General features: G+C 37.4%; 1 pseudogene; it reads left to right on the top strand.

The window, feature by feature from the left end:
- The first annotated feature begins 1,320 nt into the window (after positions 1–1,320).
- LOC114281198 (carboxylesterase 1 pseudogene) lies at positions 1,321–2,374 on the top strand (annotated as a pseudogene).
- The last annotated feature ends 16,471 nt before the right edge of the window (positions 2,375–18,845 follow it).

Raw genomic sequence — 18,845 nt, 5'->3', positions numbered from 1 at the left:
TTATCATATTATGTTTCTACATGTGTAATGAAACCCTTTAATTTAAGGACATCGGATTAGAAATTCGTTTTTGAAGTTTTTAAGCAATTAGGTGCAAATTTAAATTTTTTTTAAGCCAAAAAGACATTATTTATTCAAATAGATACATATACGTTCAAAGTTCAGTTATTTGTCTATCCATTCAAATATTACCTATTTGTATATTTGGCACATATCTGTCCAACTATCTGTTCAAATATTCACCTATTTGTATATATGGTATCCATCTATTCACCTATCTGCTCAATGTCATTTATCTGTCCATCTCACCACCATCATCGACTACTGTTAGCGACTTTCAAGCCAATTTCCCTATAATTTTTTTGGCGACTTTTTAACACATGACCTTATCACAAAAAATATAAAATGTTGGATTAAATAACATATGGTCCCATTGGAATAAATTATTTTAATTAAACAATTAAATTTTTATCAAATAAAATTGTAACCTAAAAAATTAAGTTTTATTTTTTTTTATAATCACAAATGACTACTTTACAATATATTTATATTTTAGAACAAAATTCATTTTATTCACTTGTGATTTGATGCTAGAGCAGTTTACCCTTTACGGTTCAATTATAGTCAGAAAGTTTTCACGTAATTTTGGACCAAAATGCAACCGTTAACACTTTCAGCTATAAAATATGAAATGACTGTAATACGTTCAAATCTCTCTCTCTCTCTCTCTCTCTCTCTCTCTCTCTCATGCACATAATTTTTTATTATTTATTTTAATTCTTAACTTTTATTCTAATTTTAATTTAATTATATTTTAAATCACAACTAATCCTAGTTATTTAATTATTTACTAGAATTATTAAAATTGTAATCTAATTTTAATTTAATTACATTTTTTATCAATTCATAATTATTATTTATTTTATATTATTATTTAATTATATTTTAAATTAATCTTTAATTATATTTTATATTTTAGATCAATCCTTAATTACATTTTATTTTAATTAACATATTAATCTAATTTAAATTTGGAGAAAATAAGGATAAATTTTTTATTTTTTTATTTATTTTTGTTTAGATTTGTGTTCGCTTGTCTTAAATTCTCTTTTTCATATGTGTTGGAGAACATAATTTTAGACAGAAAAATCAAATGAATGGGACAAAGATTTTGTGCGAAGAAAACAACAAACAAAGCGTTAAACATATCCTACGTTAATTGCGAAGCCCAAGCCTCTTTTTAAAACAACTCAACCAACCATACTCATCACCTCTCTCATCTCATCTCATCACTTTCCCCCATTCAACTCATCATTCCCAACCCAAGCAAGCTCAATCATGTCCAATGATCAGCAAATTCAGCCTAGCATTGTATCCAATCCAGACGGCACATACACACGGTCCATACAATTTCCAAGCACACCAGCCACACCCGATCACAACACTCCCTCTCCTGTTCTCTCCAAAGACATCCCTCTAAACCCTAAAAACCAAACATGGCTCCGAATCTACCTTCCCAAACACGCCCTTAACGAATCCTCCACTCCCAATCTCATGCTGAATCTTCCTTTGATAGTATATTTTCATGGTGGTGGATTTGTCTTCATGAGCGCAGCCTCAACCACCATACATGACTTCTGTGTCAAACTGGCCTCCGAGCTCTCCGCCATAATAATCTCCGTCGAGTACCGTCTTGCTCCCGAAAATCACCTACCCGCAGCCTACGACGACGCCATCGACACCTTGCAGTGGCTCAAAACCACCCAAGAGCGGTGGCTAACTCAATTTTGTGATTTTTCATGTTGTTTTGTCATGGGCACTAGTGCTGGTGCCAACATAGCCTATCATGCAGGACTACTTGCAGCCCAAGTTACTGATGATCTTCAGCCGTTGAAAATCAAAGGGTTAATTCTGCACCATCCGTTTTTGGTGGGTTGCAGCGGGTCGGGTCAGAGCTTGGTTTGATCAAAGACCCGTTTTTGACTTTATCTGGGACTGATCTTATGTGGGAGTTGTCATTGCCTGTCGGTGTAGATCGTGATCATGAGTATTGCAATCCAACGGCGGGCGGTGGGTCGAGCCAACTGGAGCAGGTCCGGTTGGCGGGTTGGCGGGTCTTGGTGTCAGGTTGTTACGATGACCCGTTGATTGACCGTCAGATGGAGTTTGCAAATATGTTGAAGGAGAAAGGTTTAAGGACAGTGGCCTACTTTGGTGAGGGTCACCACTCCATAGAGTTATTTGTGGAGTCAAAACTAAAGGATCTGTTTGTTATTCTGGAAAATTTTATTTATTCATCGTAATGTTAGCAAGGATCTAGATCCTTTTCATTTCATGATTATAATAAATTTTTAGAGTACATGTTATGAAATTAAAAAAACGACAATGCTACGTAACTCAAATTTTGTGGCTCAAAAGTGGCTCAAATGGCCAAAACGACGTCGTTTTGAGTACAGAACAACATAAAAATGACCAAAACGACGTCGTTTTGGCCATTTGAGCCACTTTTGAGCCACAAAATTTGAGTTACGAGACATTTTCCTTAAAAAAATTATATATTTGACCAATTCTCCGTAGCTCGAGTTTTTTAGGCTCGAGTGGCCTGAGAAATTTTCTCTCTCATCTATCTGTTTTCTTTCCTCTCCTTTCTATCTCTATTCTTTAAACAGTCAAAACACTCCTGAAGAGAATGAGGGTGATGAAGATGAGGAGAGCACAGATGGTTGAAGAAGAAGAGAAGAGTTCGGTCTACTTCTTGTTGATATCAATGGTAGGAGGAAACCCATACCCCAACCTTCACTGCTGCCCTTGGCCTTTGTTGTGAACAACCTCATGCCCCTCTTTCTCTCTCGCTCTCTCTCTCTAAGGAGGCTCTTCCCCTCAACTTTTCTCTGTTTTGATGAATGTTGTCACTTTCTATTTAAGTGTCTTTCTTTCTCTATGTAGCTCTCTGTCTAATTAAGGGCTTTTTCTCTCTCAAGATAAAAACAGTTCTCTCTCTCTCTAGCTGTGTCTCCATCGCAAAATGTGTATGATTTGCTTGGGCTTGATTTTTGGTCTTGATTTGTGGGTTTGATTTTTGAGTTTGATTTGTCTGATTGGTTTTGATTTTTGATTTTTAGTTTTGATTTGTGAGTTTGATTTTTGGGTTTGATTTGATTTTTGATTTTTGGGTTTGAATCTCTCTACTCTATCTCTTTCCTCTCCTCTCATCTTCTCTTCTTCTTCTTCTTATTCTTTCTTCTTTATGCAACCTGCGAGTTAAAAAAAAAAAAAAAAAAAAAAAAAAAAAAAAAAAAGACCAAAACGACGTGATTTTGTATTTCGGACCACTTGAGCCTTTAATTTTATCGAGCTACGTATCGGGGTCGTATATAATTTGCATAAAATGATTATAAAAGAGATTGTACAATCTTTTTAGGTTTATTAAATTTTCTTTTAAATGATACTCACGTTAGAAATCCATTTTTGAAACTCTTAAGCTAATAAGTTCATGTTAAAATTTTGATTTTTGTCCAAAAAGATATAATTTGTCCAAAAATGTACCTATTTGTTCAATGTTTACCTAGATATCTATTTGTTCAAATGTCACCTGTATCTACACGTGTTACTTATTTATTCATCAATCTATTCAATGATCATTCTATAAATATATGGTATATATTTAAAAACTCTTAAAATTACATCATTATCAAAACGAAAAATAAATATATATAAATTTTCACTTAGCACTTGTGAGTAAATAAGTTTGGTCGGTAAGACCAATTGGTAATTATTCCATATTTAAGTAGGTATTTGGCATGCATTAAAAAAATGTATTTTTTTTTTTTTTGCATACATATACTTATTTGGATTACATCAATCAACATCTATCGATATATTCTCTTTACTTTTTTACCCACTTTCTCTACTTTTCTACAATTTTTTTCCTTTATAAAAAATTAAAAAATATACTTATTTAAAACATTTCAAACCATCCTTTACTGATTTTATTCCAAACATAAAAATATTTGGCCGTATAGGGTCAGAATTTTTCATCCCAAACTCAGCCTACAGGCTGAAAATCTCAACTCAGGGTTGTTTCGGGAAGTTGGTAAAAAATTGGCTTTTTACTTTTTACTTTAATATTTATTTATGGTGTTAAATCAAATTAAAATGACCAAAATACCCTTACCCAACATTAGAGATTTATTTTTTTATTTTTTTTCATAGGCCCTAATTTGTAATTTTACGACTGTATTTTTGGCACTTGCCAAATGACTTTTCTAGTATTTTTGACAGCCACATTTTTAGACATTTTATCCAAAAACGTAACTTTTTACCACGTTGCCAAAATGGCACTCAATCCAATTTCATGAACCGAACATATTTATCGTAAATCTAAAAATATCAAGTTAGGCTGGGTGGGCCACTCGGCCGTGGCACCCCTATCCTGATGTGGCCTGCTGCTGCGGCAAAGTATTCTCCACAGCCATTTTTGAATAATTGAAACGTGGGTTTTTGGGCCAAGAGGGATGGGCCTAAGCTGTTTTTTTTTTTTTTTGAACAAGGGGCTTAAACTGTTTGGGCCGAACTTTATTGTACTCTGAGTTATGGATCCATAATTTTGGAATGTGATGCCAGTACTGTTAGTTGATTTATCAAACTGCTCCAGAGGTTGCTAAAGTGGATCAAGATTCTGTTTAATGGATCTCTTTCCACTATAAGAAAAAACACTTTCCGTGACCAACATTTTGGTCGCGAAAAGTATCATATTTGGTCGCTAAAATCTTTTCGTGACCAAAATATGTTGGTCGCGAGTTGGTCGCTAAAGCCTATTGGAAATGGTTATAAAATTCTGGATAAAACCAGAATTTTTTCCTAAGTTCGGTCTATTTTTTAGGTGGGCCCCGAGTGTCGATTTACTCGGGTCAAAGTGGTAACGCGTTCTATGTCGCGTTGTGATTCACGTGGTATATTTGGTTGCTTAAAACCATTACCGAGTAAATGGTAAATTGAAGCCAAAGTGTGCTCCATGGAAATGGAGTTTTGGTGGAAATTCCTTAAGGTGGTAAATTGGCTTGTCCCACATTGATTTGGTGGGAAGTTTTGAAAGGGTTTATAAGGCTTAGGGTGAGATACTTGGGGTGTGCCCCAAGGGGTACCCAAGTGTTTTAGAGGGAGAGGTTATGGGCAAAATGGGCTAGACCCATTGGACCCAAAAATCACCACACGCGCGCCGCCGCCGCCATCCGGGCGGGCTGGGATTAGGCTTCTAATCTTTTTGGATTTTTTGTTCATCCAAACAGGACCCTTCCCGTTTTGCTATCTGTTTGAATTCAAAACCAACAGGTATCATACCTGTTCAATTTAAAACCAAGAGCCACCTTCACATCTATAAATAGGACCACCCTCATTTGATGTTTTCCATTTCAGAAATTTTCGTACTCCATCCTCTACAAATTATATTCTCCATCTTGCTGCATTTTATTTCCGAAAGAAAGAGTGTAAACACTTAGTGTGTTCGTAAGGCAAACAATTTGTAGTGCTGCTATTGTTTGTGATAAGATCATTTCATCCTGAGAGATAGATGTCCAAATTCTAAAAGCACCGTGGAGAGGACGAATCTGTCTTAAGGACACAGTGTTAAACACTGGACTTGATCAGAAAAGTTATTCAAATAAATTAACCAAGTAAGTTGTTTAATTTTATTTTGTTTTTATTATGTTTATTTAATCAGATTTTATATTTGTCTTTGTAACAAAATAAAATCTGTGGTTTTATTTATTTATTTTTATTTCGAGTTTGATTTTTGTAATCAAATAAATTCTCTCCTTTTCTCTATTTCTTTTATTTTTGTTGTTGTTTTGTACACAACAGAATTTAATCTTTTTAAATACAGTGAAGATTGTCCTACAATCTTAAGACAGACTTCTTTTTGGGTATCTTCATTGTATTTAATTTTCTGTGTTTTCAAATTAATATTCTGGTTGGAAAAACAAATAGTGATTTATGCTATTTGACAGATAGTAGTAATATACTGTCTCTTTTCTTTGACAACAACTAGTAGTACGATACTGGTGTCATTAACAATACAGAATATTATTTGGTATTACAAAAAATTCTTGTGATATCTTATTTTTCTAGTTTTAGTAACAAGGAAAATAAAATTATTTTACGTTTGTTCTGATTTTTGTAATCAGATAGTTTTGTGGTATTTTATTTTCTAGTTTTAGTAACAAGGAAAATAAAATTACAGTATTTTCTAGTTTTAGTAACAAGAAAAATAAAATGATTTTGTGTTATAATTTATTTTCTGGTTTAAGTAACTAGAAAATTAATTTGTGGTTTGATTTTCTGATTTTTGTAATCAGATATTATTTCGGTATTTTATTTTACTAGTTTTAGTAACAAGGAAAATAAAAATTATTTTGTATTGTAATTTATTTTCTAGTTTTAGTAACTAGAAAATTAATTTTGTTAATCTATCATGTAACTTTGTGATTCGGTCACAATCTGTTAATTTTGTAAGTAACTTATGGTTTCGTTTGGTAGACCACTTATTTTTTAACCCTTTGTGAAAAAGTGTTTTGACTCTATCATAGTTCATCGTGAGTTACATGGAAGAATTTGTTTCTAGAGTATAATATTAGTTTTACAAACTAATTTTATTTTTATTACAATGTGGATTCATAGTCTTGAATTGTTTCTGCACTTGAGTCAGAATATATATATATATATATATATATATATATTAACAAGAACATTTTAATGCATATTTAATTTGTTTATTTATGTACAAATTAAACTTATTAAATGAATGTATGTTTTGTCATTTTGAAGTTTAAAGTTTAAATGCGTTAGATTTTATTTATGAGTTGAGAATCTTTTTATTTCATGATGCAAGTGATGGGATCATGCATGATTAATTTATTTTGTTAATTCATTATTTTTAGTTGATGCGTTTGATATGCATGTATGATATCAACTCAAGTTATTTCTTAACAATAATTTCAAGTGATTTGGAATGATAAATTGTTATGTCGACTTTGGACATAAGCATGTTAATTTGAATATTTCTAATCAATTTTGAATGGGTGTTTGAACACCAGAGAAATTTAAACATGAAGATGTATGTAGTTATATCGGTCCATTTAATTGGGAAGTAATTTAAGAAATCTTTTATGTTGATTATTGAATTATGTGACATGAGATGTCATTAATAATTATTTTACTTACGTAGTAGAATTTGTTAAACCATGAACCACTGTATTAATATGGGGGTGTATCTCTTGCATTAGTTGAGATAATTTAATTTTCTTCTGTCACAAATATTTTTATGACAGCGACATTTATTTGTTATTGAGTTACAAGACTGTATACAATCAAATGGGTTTTTGAATTGTTTGATTCTTAGGCAAAATTATTTATGAGGATATGATTTTGTCAAATCATTAATTCTGACTTGAATAGTCATAATTATTTTGGTTTTTGCTTGAATTTGTTTTGAAATTTATTGATTTATATTAGAAGTGATAGGGGTGGTGAATATGATGCACCATTAAATGAATTTTGTGCACAACATGGCATTATTCACCAAACTACAGCCCCTTATTCTCCACAGCAAAATGGAATTGCTGAAAGGAAGAATAGAACCCTAAAAGAAATGATGAATGCCATGTTACTAAGTTCAGGCTTACCACAGAACTTGTGGGGGGAAGCAATATTATCTGCTAATTATGTTCTTAATAGAATACCCCACAAGAAAACCAACAGCACTCCTTATGAATTGTGGAAAGGTCGATCGCCTTCCTACAAATACTTAAAAGTGTGGGGGTGTTTGGCAAAAGTTGAAGTTCCTGTTCCTAAAAAGACTAAGATTGGACCAAAAACAATAGACTGTGTGTTTATTGGTTATGCTCAGAATAGTAGTGCATATCGGTTTCTGACTTATAAATCAGAAATACCTGACATAAATGTGAACACTATTATAGAGTCAAGGAATGCTATGTTTTTTGAACATGTCTTTCCTTACAAGAAAGGACAGGAATTAAGTTCACAGAAAAGAACTTATGATTGTATACAAAGTCAAGAGACTAATGACAATCAAACACAAGAGACTAGTAATAGTCTCGACCAACAGGATTTACCTAATGATGAACCAAGACGAAGTAAAAGAGCGAGAACATCAAAATCCTTTGGTCCAGATTTTCTGACATACTTGTTAGAAAATGAACCTCAAAGCTTTAAGGCAGCAATGACAGGTCCTGAAGCACCTTTGTGGAAAGAGGCTGTTAATAATGAAATTGAATCCATTATGCAAAATCATACTTGGGAAATGGTGGATCTTCCACCAGGTTCTAAACCTCTTGGATATAAATGGATATTCAAGAGAAAAATGAAAGCAGATGGTTCAATTGACAAGTATAAAGCAAGACTTGTTGTTAAAGGTTACAGACAAAAGGATGGTCTGGACTATTTTGACACATATTCCCCTGTGACAAGAATAACATCCATTCGCATGCTTATTTCTATAGCAGCGTTGCTTAATTTAGAAATGCATCAAATGGATGTTAAGACAGCTTTCTTAAACGGTGATCTAAATGAAGAGATCTATATGGAACAACCCGAAGGGTTTGTAGTATCAGGGCAAGAAAAGAAAGTTTGTCGACTTGTAAAATCTCTTTATGGATTAAAACAAGCACCTAAGCAATGGCAAGAAAAATTTGATAATGCAATGCTTACTAATGGGTTTAAGATAAACGAATGTGACAAATGCGTCTATGTTCAAAACACTAACCAAGGATATGTTATAGTTTGTCTTTATGTGGATGACATGCTTATCATTGGAAGCAGTCAAAACATGATCAAATCAACTAAGCAGACGCTTAACAAAAGATTTGATATGAAAGATATGGGGGTCGCAGATGTTATATTAGGAATGAAGATTACTAAAACATCTGACGGATATGCATTATCTCAATCTCATTATATTGAGAAAATTCTTGATAAATTTATCAAGGATGATTTGAATTTAGCTAGAACACCTGTAGACATCAGTCTTTATTTATCAAAAAAAAAAATAAAGGTGATGCAGTGTCTCAGTTAAAATACTCCCAAATCATTGGAAGCCTAATGTACCTAATGAATTGTACTCGTCCTGATATAGCTTATGCTATCAGTAAATTGAGTAGGTACACTAGTAACCCTGGAGAAGACCATTGGAAAGCGATCATTCGAGTTCTTAGATATCTAAGATTTACTCGTGATCATGGTTTGAACTTTACTCGATATCCAGCAATACTCGAAGGTTATTGTGATGCCAATTGGATATCGGATACTAAAGATTCAAAATCCACAAGTGGATATGTCTTTACTCTAGGAGGCGCTGCTGTTTCTTGGAAGTCCACAAAACAAACTTGCATCGCACGATCCACAATGAAATCCGAGTTCATTGCTTTGGACAAAGCAGGAGAAGAAGCAGAATGGCTTCGTCACTTTTTAGAAGACATTCCAATGTGGCCAAAACCTGTGCCAGCTATTTGCATTCATTGTGATAGTCAATCTGCAATAGGCAGGGCACAGAATCACATGTATAACGGTAAGTCATGACATATTCGTCGTCGACATAATACCGTAAGGCAATTATTGTCAAACGGAATAATCTCAATAGATTATATAAAATCTAAAGAGAATATTGTGGATCCGTTAACAAAAGGTTTGACAAAAGAGCTAGTGTATAGTTCATCAAAGGGAATGGGATTAAAGCCTATTACATAAGAGTCGTCATAATGGTAACCCTACTTATATGACTGGAGATCCCAAGAACTAAGTTCAAAGGGACAACTAAGTTATGTATGGCTCGCCAGAAATCACCAAGGGATTAATATTCCCTACCCATTCCTATGGTGAGAGTGATATCTGCAACATATGTTGTATGCAGGGGTATAAGGATAAGCTTTGCTTTTGATGATTACTTATATCTTGATTAAGGTATAAAATCAAGACGAGTATAAGGAGATACTCACAATAAGAATCACCTATATGAGTGTTGAACTGGGGCCGGTTCTATGAGAATGAAAAGGCTAAATTCTTTAGAAACACTTATGAAAACCAGGCGCGTTCAAGGCCAAAATGAACACAACAGTGAGAACCACGATGTGTTAGAAGATATTTTGTGTGAAATCTATTGTCTTGGCTTACACAAACGGCGGAACAATTCAAGGCATCGCGTCCATTGGTTAGCCAGTAAGTCCGATAGGTTATCACTAGGGAAGGTTCAAGGCCGAAAACTACCTATCCTGATGCAAGATATTTTCGACTTATACTCTTTCATTAAAGTCTGCATATTGTTGCATTTCCGTTGTCATCAAATTCCATTCATGTGGGGGATTGTTGGAAATGGTTATAAAATTCTGGATAAAACCAGAATTTTTTCCTAAGTTCGGTCTATTTTTTAGGTGGGCCCCGAGTGTCGATTTACTCGGGTCAAAGTGGTAACGCGTTCTATGCGGCGTTGTGATTCACATGGTATATTTGGTTGCTTAAAACCATTACCGAGTGAATGGGAAATTGAAGCCAAAGTGTGCTCCATGGAAATGGAGTTTTGGTGGAAATTCCTTAAGGTGGTAAATTGGCTTGTCCCACATTGATTTGGTGGGAAGTTTTGAAAGGGTTTATAAGGCTTAGGGTGAGATACTTGGGGTGTGCCCCAAGGGGTACCCAAGTGTTTTAGAGGGAGAGGTTATGGGTAAAATGGGCTAGACCCATTGGACCCAAAAATCACCACACACGCGCGCGCCGCCGCCACTGTCCGTCCGGTCGGTCGGGCGGGCTGAGCCTGGGCTTGGGCGCGGGTGCGTGGTTGGATTGGGCTTCTAATCTTTTTGGGCCAAAAACATTTGAATTTAATTTTATTTTTTATTAAAATAAAATCCAGAATTCAAATTAAATTGGTTTGGATTTTTTGTTCATCCAAACAGGGCCCTTTCCGTTTTCAAACAGAATTAAACGGATTTGGATTTATTGCTCATCCAAACAGAGCCCTTCCCGTTTTGCTATCTGTTTGAATTCAAAACCAACAGGTATCATACCTGTTCAATTCAAAACCAAGAGCCACATACCTGTTCAATTCAAAACCAAGAGCCACCTTCACATCTATAAATAGGACCACCCTCATTTGATGTTTTCCATTTCAGAAATTTTCGTGCTCCATCCTCTGCAAATTATATTCTCTATCTTGCTGCATTTTATTTCCGAAAGAAAGAGTGTAAACACTTAGTGTGTTCGTAAGGCAAACAATTTGTAGTGCTACTATTGTTTGTGGTAAGATCATTTCATCCTGGGAGATAGACGTCCAAATTCTGAAAGCACCGTGGAGAGGACGAATCTGTCTAAGGACACAGTGTTAAACACTGGACTTGATCAGAAAAGTTATTCAAATAAATTAACCAAGTAAGTTGTTTAATTTTATTCTGTTTTTATTATGTTTATTTAATCAGATTTTATATTTGTTTTTGTATCAAAATAAAATCTGTGGTTTTATTTATTTATTTTTATTTCGAGTTTGATTTTTGTAATCAAATAAATTCTCTCCTTTTCTCTATTTCTTTTATTCTTGTTGTTGTTTTGTACACAACAGAATTTAATCTTTTTAAATACAGTGAAGATTGTCCTACAAAGCCTCGTCACAGATAGTTTTCTGCGACCAAAAAAGCCTTTGGTCGCTAAAAGTGACCATTCGCGACCAACTTTTTTGGTCGCGGAAAGTCCAATTCATATTAGCCAAAAGTAAACTTTTAGCGACCAAAGATAAGTTGGTCGCCAAAAGTCAGCGCCTTGACCAAAAAAAAAAAAATTCTTTTGTGCTCTCTAGGACTTGAACTCCTGACCAAGGAGTCACCATGCAGCCAATCCACTTTGCCACTCTGCCAATAACATACTTCTTGTTCATATTTGGCAAAAAATATATATAACCCATAAAAATTGGGTTATATATTATTTTATAAAACTTTTAATGCCTAAATAGAAAAATAGCATGTAATTACTGTAGTATCATTTTTTTTAAAATTTATCTCCCATAACTTTCCGCGACCAACTTTTTTTTTTTGTCGCCAAAGGGTAATCTTCCGTGACAAAAAAAGCCTCTGGTCGCAAATAGTATACTTTCCGCGACCAATTTTTTTTTTGTCGCCAAAAGGTGATCTTCCGCGACCAAAAAAGCCTTTGGTCGCCAATAGCATACTTTCCGCTACCAACTTTTTTTTTTTGTCGCCAAAGGGTAATCTTCTGCGACCAAAAAAACCTTTGGTCGCCAATAGTATATTTTCCGCGACCAACTTTTTTTTTTGGTCGCCAAAGGGTATACTTTCCGTGACCAACTTTTTTTTTGGTCGCCAAAAGGTGATCTTCCGCGACCAAAAAAGCCTTTGGTCGCCAATAGTATACTTTCCGCGACCAACCTTTTTTTTTGGTAGCCAAAAAGTGATTTTCTGCGACCAAAAAATTATGGTCGCCAAAAGTTAAATTTTAGTCGCAGAAAGTGGACTATTTGCGACCAAAAAAAATAGGTGGTCGCCAAAAGTGTTTTTTCTTGTAGTGTTCAACCCCGTTTCGTAGCTCGGAACTTATGGCGCTCTAATGGCCCGAGTAGAAAACGATGACGTTTTGAAATATATATATATATATATATATTTTTTTTTTCTTTCTCTTTCTCATTTTTTTCTGAAGATGAAAGATATCAAAGTGAAGAAGAAGAAGTGGAGGAAGAGAAGAGGAAGCGGGAGCTGGAGCTGGACAACTCAACATCTTCGTCAACATCATCATCATTATCATCATCAACACATTATCATCATCAACAATTTTTATTTTTTATTTTTATTTTTTTTCAGATCCTGATCTACTTAGAAGAAGAAGAAGAAGAAGAAGAAGAAGAAGAGGAGAAAACAGAACATCAACAACATCTTCATCAACATCAACATCAACATCATAAGAAGCAAAATTCATAAGACAACTGGGTTTGAATTTTTGCTTCATCATCAACATTTTTTTTTTCAGATCCAGATCTACTTAGAAAAAAAATAAATAAATAGAAAACAGAGAGATCGGTGATACCCACCGGCGCCGCCACCATCACTGTCGATCATCTCCTCTCCTTCTCTGTCGCCTCTCCTCTCATCTCTTTTCTCTCTCTCTCTCTCTCTCTCTCTCTCTCTCTCTCTCCTCTTCTCTTGTCTGTGTTCGAAAGAAAAAGAAAGAAAAAAAAAAACACTGCCCTCATTTTGGGCAATTCGGGCCATTCGAGCCTCATTAGTTTCGAGCTACGAATCATTTTTGGATCTCTTTATAGTGGTATTTTTGTAGTAATTTTGAAATTCGTATGGTTTTAAACATCATTTCATTTTAATTTTCACTTAAAGATTGGATTATATATTTTGGTATTATGTCTTGTGGTGAAACGCCCCCAAAATAAGAACATTAAACCCAACAATAAAGACATGCATTGATAAGTAAAAGTACTCACATCCTTCTATTAATCAGAAATAATCCTTACAAGTATTACATGTTAACAACAAAAGCAAATGCCCTACGGGCTTACAGCTTTCCAAGTTAACACTTGGTTACAACAAAAGAGTTCTAACTCATTTACAATTTAAGCCCTTGGCTTGAAATTACATGTAATACATCAAAAGTAAAGACAACACAAAAAGTCCGCCTCTGGCCTCCCAAGCTATGTCCTTGGAGGTGGCATGCTACCTGCACCTGAAAATGATATTCCCATATAGGGTGAGCCACAGCCCAGTAGAAATACACTAAACCAACCATGAACAATGACTAAAAGATTAGCAATTGATAGATGGCCAACACTGATACATCCATATAAATTACATTATATGATAAACGACTTATGAGTCCAAGTTACTTTTCATTTTCCCTTTTCAACAGATAAGCATGTTAGCTCTATCGTCATTTCAACAGATATGTATAACAACAATATCCCACATTCACAGACAAGCATATAAGCTACATCCACATGTCACAAAGATAAGCATGTTAGCCCTATCTTCCACTTCTCTAGACAAGCATACGAGCTATATCTACACTTCTCAAAGATAAGCATATGAGCTCTATCTTCATTTCTTTAGACAAGCATATGAGCTCTGTCTACGGAGTTCATCCCCCATCTCCTCCCAACACTATCCGGTTTAGAGGTACATCCCCCATCTTCCCCTAAACCGCGGAGTACATCCCCTATCTCCTCCTCTACACACAACACATATAAACACAATGGTTCTATATGCAATCAACCAATACATAAATTTAATGTATTCAATTCACCGTCATACACTATGACTCATTCAATCGATTAGTTTTAGTTTGCCTAATCATCATGCATTGTCTACAACAATCACGACTATCCTCCACCGATAGCCCAAAGCAGTTATCTCTAAACAGAAAATAAATGCACAATGGACATTTAATCAACATTACAATTCGGTGAGTGATGAGTAATTCAACTACACGCTTTAACCCCGTATATTCCCATATCATCATTTCCATTTCATTTCCTCTTCTCTAACGATTAATCATCCCAATTAACCAAATGATGTAAATAGGTCAAATTCCATAATTTACATTTCAACCCTTAGGGTCCCATTTTCATCAATGATTCAACAATTATTCCATTTCTCTATGCCAAACATGCATCTAGGTTTATTATAAATAAAACCCCAACTTTTGTAAAATTACACAAAAGCCCCAAACTCTCGTAAAATTACCCAACCAAACCCAACATCTCAAAATACTAAAATTTAGAGACAAAGACCATAGAAAGGAGTAGGTTATCCCTACCTCAAATTCGGAGCCCCAAAGAAGATGAAGACCAAAATCAAAATGCTCCAAATCTCGAAATTTTCAGATCAAAAGGAAGCCCTCGACGATCAACACAACTTTCGTGAAGACAAAAGGTGAGCAAACGATCTTTACTAGATCAAATCTAAGAGAGAAGGGCCGGTTTAGAGTGAGAAGCTCTGAAAATGGCTTTTTGGAAAGTAAGAGAGAGAAAAGATCTTGAAAAAGTGATCCAAAAGTCGGATCTCGGACTTATATAAAAGTCACCCCGCTCGAGCGTCCAAACTCCCGCTCGAGCGTCACTCACAGACCCCAGCTCGAGCGTCCAAACTCCCGCTCGAGCGCCGGATACATACTCCCAGCACTTTTACAGAACCAGGCCTTCGCTCGAGCGCCAACTTCCCCTGCTTGAGCGTCACACACAACACTCCCGCTCGAGCGTCCAATCTCACGCTCGAGCGTCCAACACTGCACAGGAAATACTGGACGGGTGTTTTCCCCGCTCGAGCGCCAAAATCCCCGCTCGAGCGGACAGGCCAAAATCTGGGCAACTAGTTTTGGTTTCTAGACTCAACCAACTTGCAACACACCTGCCCAACACATCCTATAACTCAAATACAAATTAAGAACGGATGTAAACAAGATAAAAATCAACTACCAACATCCACGGACACAAGTCCGGACCACGGTAGATCAAGGGTAAACCCGGGATCGCTATAACCTCCCCCCCTTAAAGAATTTCGTCCCCGAAATTAAGCACAAGTTTTCAAAAACAAGTTTTTCTTCATTTTAAACAATGTTACCCTTTAACATTCAACACTTCGACCCATTACCGGTCATCCCCTCCATTTAACAAGAGGCATCTCACAATATGTAAACAACATACGTACTTTCAACATGCATTAACATTACGCATTATCTTTCCAATTTCAACAATACATTCAACACATATAGTGTCACATTCAACTTCCATATGAGGCAAGTTCCAAAACATACTTCCAATAAACCAAACATTTTCAATGTTTCACAACTTAAGACATATATAAAAGCTCTTAAGTTTAACAACAGATCACAATGTAAATACAAGATTACATATCAACAAACAAGTCCGGATATTTCTCGCGGACTTCCAACTCGCGTTCCCAAGTGGCCTCCTCCACTCCGTGATGTTTCCACAAGACTTTCACCAAAGAAATGGTCTTGCCACATAGGACCTGATCCCGCCTATCCAAGACCCGAACCGGTCTCTCCTCACACGAGGCATCCTCATCTACTTCTAAATCGGTCCAATCCAACACATGTGATGGATCTGGCTCATACTTCCGAAGCATACTCACATGAAACACGTCATGCACTCCGGACAACTGCGGCGGTAAGGCTAACCGATAAGCAACCTCGCCAATCCTCTCAAGGATCTCAAAAGGACCAATAAACCGAGGGGATAACTTCCCACTCTTCCCAAACCTCATCAAGCCTCGCCTAGGCGATATCTTCAGAAAGACATGATCACCTACCTCAAACGCCAAAGGCCTCCTCCTACGATCAGCATAAGATTTCTGCCGACTCTGCGCTATAACAAGCCTCCTACGGATAAGCTCAACTTTCTCCGTCGTCTCCCTAACCAACTCCGGACCCAACAAAGGTGCATCACCCACCTCGGCCCAACAAACTGGAGACCTACACGGTCGGCCATACAAGGCCTCAAACGGTGCCATACCGATGCTAGACTGAAAACTGTTGTTGTAGGCAAACTCTACCAATGGCAAATGCCTCTCCCACGTCCCACTGAAATCCAGGACACAACCCCGAAGCATATCCTCGAGGATCTGAATAGTACGCTCGGACTGCCCGTCAGTCTGCGGATGATAGGCCGTACTAAAGGTCAACTTAGTGCCTAAGGCACTCTGCAAACTCTGCCACAACCTGGCAGTAAAACGAGGATCTCTATCTGAGACGATCGTCACTGGGACCCCGTGCAACCTCACTATGTCCCGAACATACAAGTCGGCAAGATGATCTACTGAATCTCTCACGCGCATAGGAATGAAGTGCGCCGACTTAGTCAACCGGTCTACAACCACCCAAATAGCATCACTACCCCGCTGAGTCCTCGGAAGACCTACAACGAAGTCCATAGTGACATGCTCCCACTTCCACTCGGCAATAGGCAAGGGTTGCAACAAACCCGCTGGCCTCTGATGCTCGGCCTTCACTTGCTGGCAAGTAAGGCACTTCGATACGAAAACAGCCACATCTCTCTTCATACCCCGCCACCAAAACTGGCGACCCAAATCCTGATACATCTTAGTACCTCCCGGATGTACCGCAAGGCGCGAATGATGAAACTCTCGGAGTACTTCCCCTCGACAGGACTCCGGTATGAACAAACGGTCTCGGTATCTCACACTCTGGTCGGGATATACCGTCAAACCCTTCTCAACTTTCCCACTGGAGATTTTCTCTCGGAGGGATTCTACCTCAAGGTCACCTCTCTGTGCCTTTAACACTCTAGTCACAAGTGTAGGCTGTGCAACAACAGAAAACAAGGCCGCAGCCTCAACAGATTCGCCCAGTAGCAAATCAAACTCACCAAGTGCTCCCAACATCTCCCATTCCAGGATGGCTATACTAGCTACATCACTAATGGATTTCCTACTAAGGGCATCGGCCACAACATTGGCCTTTCCCGGATGATAATGCAACTCAAAATCATAATCCTCGATGAACTCCATCCACCTCCTCTGCCTCAAATTCAAGTCTCTCTGTGTAAACAGATACTTCAAACTCTTGTGGTCCGAGAACACCTCGAACCTCTCACCATAAAGGTAGTGCCTCCAGATTTTTAAGGCAAAGATCACAGCCGCTAACTCTAGGTCGTGTGTAGGGTAATTCTTCTCGTGTATTTTCAACTGACGTGAGCCATAGGCTACCACTTTCCCCTCTTGCATCAACACACAACCCAAACCCTCTCGTGAGGCATCACAATAAACCGCATAACCTAACCCCCTCTCTGGAATAATCAACACCGGAGCGGTGGTCAATCTAACTTTCAGCTCTTGAAACGACTTTTCACAAGTCTCACTCCACACAAACTTGACTCCCTTCCGAGTCAGTCTAGTCAATGGTGACGCTAACCTGGAGAAATCCTTCACAAACCGACGGTAATACCCTGCCAATCCCAGAAAACTGCGGATCTCAAACACACTCTTAGGCTGTGCCCAATCTTGCACTGCCTCAATCTTGGATGCATCAACAGACACCCCTTCCCCGGATACCACGTGGCCTAGGAATTTCACCTCTCCTAGCCAGAACTCACACTTCCCAAACTTGGCATACAGCCTATGGGCTCTAAGTAACTCGAGCACCACTCTCAAGTGTTCTTCGTGCTCCTCCTCCGAAGGCGAATAGATAAGAATGTCGTCTACGAAGACAACCACAAATCGGTCTAAGAACTCCCGGAAAATCCGGTTCATCAAGTCCATAAAGACTGCCGGTGCATTGGTAAGCCCAAATGGCATCACCAGAAACTCATAATGGCCATACCGCGTACGGAATGCGGTCTTCGGAATATCCTCTTCCCTGACCCTCAACTGGTGGTAACCCGATCTCAAGTCTATCTTAGAGAAACAACGGGAACCCTTTAACTGGTCAAACAAATCATCTATACGGGGCATAGGGTACTTATTCTTAACCGTAGCCCGATTCAACTTCCGGTAGTCGATACACAATCTCAAGGCCCCATCTTTCTTTTTAGCAAAGAGGGCCGGTGCTCCCCACGGTGAAACACTAGGGCGAACAAAGCCCTTATCTAACAACTCCTGAAGCTGAACTTTCAACTCAACCAACTCTGCTGGAGCAAAACGATAAGGTGCCATAGAAATCGGCGCCGTGCCGGGCACTAAATCAATGGAGAACTCGATCTCCCGATGAGGTGGCAAACTAACAAGATCCTCGGGAAAGACGTCCGAGTACTCACAAACTACCCTCGGCAACACAACCTGGGTCTCATCACACTC

The sequence above is a fragment of the Camellia sinensis genome, chromosome 8 (genome assembly GCF_055761805.1).
Source record: "Camellia sinensis isolate YWXY chromosome 8, ASM5576180v1, whole genome shotgun sequence".
NCBI lineage: Eukaryota > Viridiplantae > Streptophyta > Magnoliopsida > Ericales > Theaceae > Camellia > Camellia sinensis.
Note: the sequence above shows the minus strand (reverse complement) of the source record. Positions and strands in the feature narration are given on the sequence as shown.